At 31.9% G+C, this 6000-nt stretch overlaps 1 protein-coding gene across 2 annotated transcripts in view; it reads right to left on the reverse strand.

Moving 5' to 3' along the window:
* The window catches only part of LOC126770978 (guanine nucleotide-binding protein subunit gamma-e), a 39574-nt gene extending 33789 nt beyond the window's left edge, over positions 1–5785 (reverse strand). Inside the window, exons 1-2 of one of the 2 annotated variants that reach the window (XM_050490618.1) lie at positions 5736–5785; positions 443–505 (exon numbers count right to left, since the gene is read on the reverse strand). The gene's annotated coding sequence lies outside the window, so the exon portion shown is untranslated. Of the gene's footprint in view, positions 1–442; positions 506–5262; positions 5397–5735 lie in introns of those variants that run through there. The other variant, XM_050490617.1, reaches the window with a different exon arrangement.
* Between the last annotated feature and the right edge of the window lie 215 nt (positions 5786–6000).

The raw sequence follows: 6000 nt of genomic DNA on the forward strand, positions 1-6000 counted from the left end.
AGACATTGGTACTTTATGAAATATTAACCACCCTTATATCGTGAATACGCCATCAACATTCAGACAAACTAAGTACTGGTGTTTAACAGTGGAGTATATGATGAGTGGTACCTACCCAGACGGATTTATAAAGATCCCCATCACCAAGAAAATTAATATAATTATAATCACAAAATACCTTATAAAATTTTAAGATGCGAATCTTAGAAACATGTTTAAATCAGAGTGATTTATATACAAGGAAGGAACCTGAACGCCCTCGTTAGTTATGTCAAGTGCAGCTAATAAAAATCACGTAAAAAATTTATATAACAAAATAAAACAGAGGTTACCTGGAAGAGATCACTATAAGTGATAAGGCCGCCTTTGCATACTTTGCCTTTACTAAATGTTTGTAAAGTGTGTGCAATAAAGGATTAATAAATAAATAAATAAAACTTACGTTTGAAAAAGCTCCTATGAAAAAAAGTCGACGTCCAGCTGCTGCAGCGGCTGAATGAAAATTCTGAAACAATTACGTATAATTAATTTTATTTAAAAGCCGAGATGGCCCTGTGGTAAGAACGCGTGAATCTTAACCGATGATCGTGGGTTCAAACCCGGGCAAGCACCACCGAATTTTCACGTGCTTAATTTGTGATTATAATTCATCTCGTGCTTTACGGTGAAGGAAAACATCGTGAGGAAACCTGCATGTGTCTAATTTCACTGAAATTCTGCCACATGTGAATTCTACCAACCCGCATTGGAGCAGCGTGGTGGAATAAGCTCCAAACCTTCTCCTCAAAAAGAGGAGAGGAGGCCTTTAGCCCAGCAGTGGGACATTCACAAGCTGTTACGGTACGGTAATTTTATTTCCCGTTCTCAGCAACGATGTTTATGAACTAAAGTTAAAACCACAAACTTTTTTTTTTCTTTTGAATGCATAATATATTATATTTTTTCTCGGTTTAAATAATAAAGTCTAATTTTTATGGGATATAAATAAATATTGCTCTCTTAGATGTAATACATACTAAATTATATTCTATTGAAATTACTCGTTCGTCTAGCATACTACAGATTCCATGGTTCTGGGTTCGAACACTGATTCAGGTCAGAAAAAAAAATCGGGTTTTTCCGTCACGCTTAGTCCTTAGACGGCACTTTGGTCGAGTTTTAGAATTTAAAAAACTTTCATTTTCGTTGCTTATTAACTATTATATAATAAATAATGGAAAAGAGAACGTTCCGTGACATTTTAAAATAGCTTATTTAACTTCTAAGATGAAATTCACGCTTGTCACGTCAATAGTATAAAATAGCGGGTGAAACAGCGAACGAAACACAGTTACTTATAATATAATATTTACTGCACAGTAACTTATAATATAATATTATATACTAAAACTTCTGAAACGCGCTTGATATTCTGATATAAGTATTATGCATATTGGATTAGTAATTTATTCAGTAAGGCTTTACAAAAAAAACGTAAAATTTTATCAGTATAGATAAACTGAACAAAAATAAAGCAGATACACAGCGGTGAATTACAGTATGAAAAGAAATTGGATAATTGAAATAAATTATAAGAATATTCCAAGTACTAAAGTAATAAAACAAAAAGGAAAATTAAAGAAGAAAATTATATTCAATTTTGCGAGAAACTTCGCGTCTTCCTTTTTAAACTTAAGTGATAAGTGAATATAATATACACTTAAGGGATTCCTTTATCTTTTTTTATATAGGTAGGCGGACGAGCATATGGGCCACCTGATGGTAAGTGGTCACCAACGCCCATAGACATTGGCATTGTAAGAAATGTTAACCATCGCTTACATCGCCAATGAGTCACCAACCTTGAGAACTAAGATGTTTTGTCCCTTGTGCCTGTAATTACACTGGCTCACACACTATTTAAACCGGAACACAACAATACAAAGTACTGCTGTTTTGCGGTGGAATATCTGATGGTGGTACCTAGCCAACAAGCTTGCACAAAGCCCTACCACCAGTAAAATTCTGCCATTACTTACGTCATTGATTACTTTCAATCAACTGCAAACGAAATGTAAATTGCATATTGTTGCGTGATTAAGTTGGCGTGTTACTTATCCTATAAAAAGTAATAAGATTGTTTAGTGAAGCATTATATTCATCTAAAACGTTAGCTAATGAGATATTAATTACAACAGTACTGTTCTTGTGAATTGCGGAACTAACGGCACAGTTTTATTTTTACGTATGAAATTTCTTAAGCATTGTTATTTGGAGATTCAATTTGTTAAAACTAGATGCTTTCTATTTGGTACGAAGCACTTAGAGAGACTTTTAAGCGTAACTTAAGATAATTAAATTATTGTTGATCTACCGCCTCTTGGAATTTACATATATTTTACGTGAATAGACTGGCAAGAAACAAATCGTTACTCATTTTCTCAAATGAAATTTAACATTCAAAATAACTATGTTACGTTGCGATTCAAAATTACTGTAATAAATTTACTTGTGACTAATATGAATATATTTGATTTTGAATGTAATGTTATAATCTATGTATTATTAATAAGTGAAGAAAATTTTGTACCCCATTTTAAGTATATTGCGAGCACGGAGTGATGTGAAATTTGCATCATTACAGGAGAAACAGTACAAAAAAGTTAAAATTTATTTATAATATGTGTTAGAAATACTTTATATATATATGATTGCTATTACTAAAAACATTCAGTTTACTTCTACTTGGTGGTAGGGTTTTGTTCAAGCCTGCCTGGGTATCTACCACCCACTCATAATATATTTTACCATCGAGCAGCAAAGCTTAGTATTTTTGTGCTCCAATTTGAAGGGTGAGTCAGTGTCACTAATGGCACAAGGGACATAACATCTTAGTTCCCAAGGTTGGTGGCGCATTGAAAGATAAAATAAGGAATGGTTAATATTTCTTACAATACCAACGTCTTTTTGTGGCGGTGACCCACTGGCAGGTGGGCCACTTGATATTAAGTGGTGGATATTAAGAATGAAATTCCAGAATAACCCGAGTAAATATCATATACCATTTAAGTATGTTTTTTTTTTTAATAATTGCGATAACAAGAAACCTTGGGCTTAAAATTACTTGATTTATGCTATTATTATTATATAATTCGTTTAAACTTCTGTTGACTATTTAACGAGAAATGCTCGACATGTTTCGCGATGATAACGGTTCGTCAAGAAAGGCGCGTCAAAATATACAAACTGACTTATATAATATCTCAATACCGTGCTAACGCCTCCTCTCCCTTTTGATGAGAAGTTTAGGAGCTTATTACACCACGCTGCTCTAACGACAGTTGGTCGATACACATACGGCGCAGTAATTAAGTTTGAACCCACAATCATTTGTTAAGATTCACGCGTTCTAACCACCGAGCCATATCGGCTCTTCTATTGATTATTTATAGAAATTTAATTATAAAATAACGTGTATTTCATTTTGTACTCCGCTACGAAGTAACGAATAGTAACGAGCTAATAAAACACAGTTTCTAGGTCCCGCTAACAAGATTACAATTTTAATTCAAGGAGACCTTTCAATACTGATTCACTCAATTAAGCCATTAGCTATTGGTTTATGAGACTACATCGTTAAAAGTCATATTTAACACGCAATTTTTATGATTCTTGTGTATTTTATCTCGTATTAAAATAGATATTAATGTTTTGATTAGTCTTACCTCTACATACCCGAACATATTAATTACTTTGATATGCTAACGAGAATGATACAAATAAGTTGCAAAAATATATATTTTTTCAAATTTCTTTCTTACCTACACGTTGTGGAACGAGGTACCTATATATTTCAAATATGTCAAAGTCAAAACTAATATTCAATATACCGTCAAACTTGATTATTGAATGTCAAATAACCATTCCTTACAACTGTAACAAAAAGTATTGCTGTTTGGCGGTAGAATATATGAATGAGTGGTACCTGCATAGACGAGCTTGTACAAAGATACCGCCTAAAAGAATCGATTTATAAATAAATTTTATCATATCATATTATTTTAATTATCACCGTAAATCTGCTATCAACGTTATACGAGTGAAATATGAAGCGAGTTCTTAAAGAATTCGTGTCGCGACATTTGTGTCAAGAATGTCAAGAATTGTGTGTAGCTACCCAGAGCTTACATCTTACAGAACACGTGGCACAGCACCCATGGCTAAGCCAAGGAAAACAGCTGTTGAGCTTAAGACTGTTCGACAGTTTTTACCTAGCCTATGTAAAATAATTTACTATTAAAAATAATAGCTTCACTAAAATCAAAAGACAGACAGTTTTTTTATAGAATAGGATGGAGGAAGGTGGACGAGCATATGGGCCACTTGATGGTAAGTGGTCACCAACGCCCATCGACATTGTAAGAAATGTTAACCATCGCTTACATCGCCAATGCACCTCCAACCTGGGGACTAAGATGTTATGTCCCTTGTGCCTGTAATTATACTGGCTCACTCACCCTTCAAACCGGAACATAACAATACCAATTACTGCTGTTTTGCGGTAGAATATCTGATGAGTGGGTGGTACCTACACAGATGAGCTTGCACAAAGCCCTACCACCAGTAAAACAACAGATATAACACAACATGCAAAATGTTATAACCAGTGCGATAAAACAGGTTTATAAACACAGTCATAACACAATTATACGTTACGCCCATTTCATTGTGATGAATGTCTCTTTTTTATAATATATAATACTTATATTTATTATGATATAATTTAACTTTTAAAAAAAAAACTTTGTTGCAATAACATAATATATGAACAATTTAAATAAGACGTTCCATTATTCCAAATATAAATTAAAATATATAAATTGATTTCATTGTAATAAGAATAAGATAATCAAAAAATTTAAAAATTACTCTGCCAATGTAGTTAAAAGATTATAATATTTATATTAGATATGTATATGCATTTGTACGCAGAACAAGAATTATATTTAATATTAGAGTCTAAAGGAATGATAATAAGTATGAATGATAAATGTCCAAGCAAATTGCAGACTTAAAAAAATTTAAGCGATTCTCATCCATTTCCATTTCCTAAGGGATATGGTGTTTTGTATAAATGGAAGGTGAAGCAATAGCTAAATTAATTAAAACCAATTAGATTCATAGATAGCAACGGAATTTGTAATTAATTCACATCAGAAAATTTCCCATGAGGTTTGTATTGTCTTTGAATTTATCTATGGTAATAATATAAAAATCTCTTACATATTTCCTTTGTAGCACTTTTACAACGTTAACATATTATTATAATAATATACGTTGATCAAAATATATACACAACGCTAATAAAAAATATCCAATTTACAAGTAAAGACAAGACCGCAAAGCTAATTAAATTAAATCTAATTCTATTACCGCAAGCCTCACACATACATAAACACAAACCGAGATATATATTTTCATGTACACATATATATTTTCATGTTAACACTGTCCCCAATTAAAAACGAAAATCCTGGCACACTACACACTTAAAAAAAAACAACAAACTTTTTTTTGAATAATTCAATTCCATTTAAAAATTTCGAACAACGTTATGTTTTGTTTATTAATTATTTAACAATGTTTTCTTTTGTTCATAAATTTAAAAATCACCAAATTAGTATGTTTCCAATTACGAATATTTAATGAATTAAAATTGTTGTTTTTTTTTCGTTCTAATTTTAAAATTTTGATACCGTGATTCGTGTTGGCTATTAAATAAGCAACCGGCGTTCTTGAGTGCCACTCGTACTGTAATACAAACCTAGTATGGTTTCAATGTCCACGCTCCATTTGACTGAGAATGTGTTATGCACAGTGTAAAAAATATTAATTGGTTAATTTTATTGTACTAGTAAATATTCTGTCGCGTGTTTCAGAAATTTATATCCTTTTATAATCATTGTCATTAATCATTGAATTATTTTAAGTGGAATTGCTTTCTAAGTCGCTAAGTTTTTG

Source organism: Nymphalis io, chromosome 9 (assembly GCF_905147045.1).
Source record: "Nymphalis io chromosome 9, ilAglIoxx1.1, whole genome shotgun sequence".
Taxonomy (NCBI): Eukaryota; Metazoa; Arthropoda; class Insecta; order Lepidoptera; family Nymphalidae; genus Nymphalis; species Nymphalis io.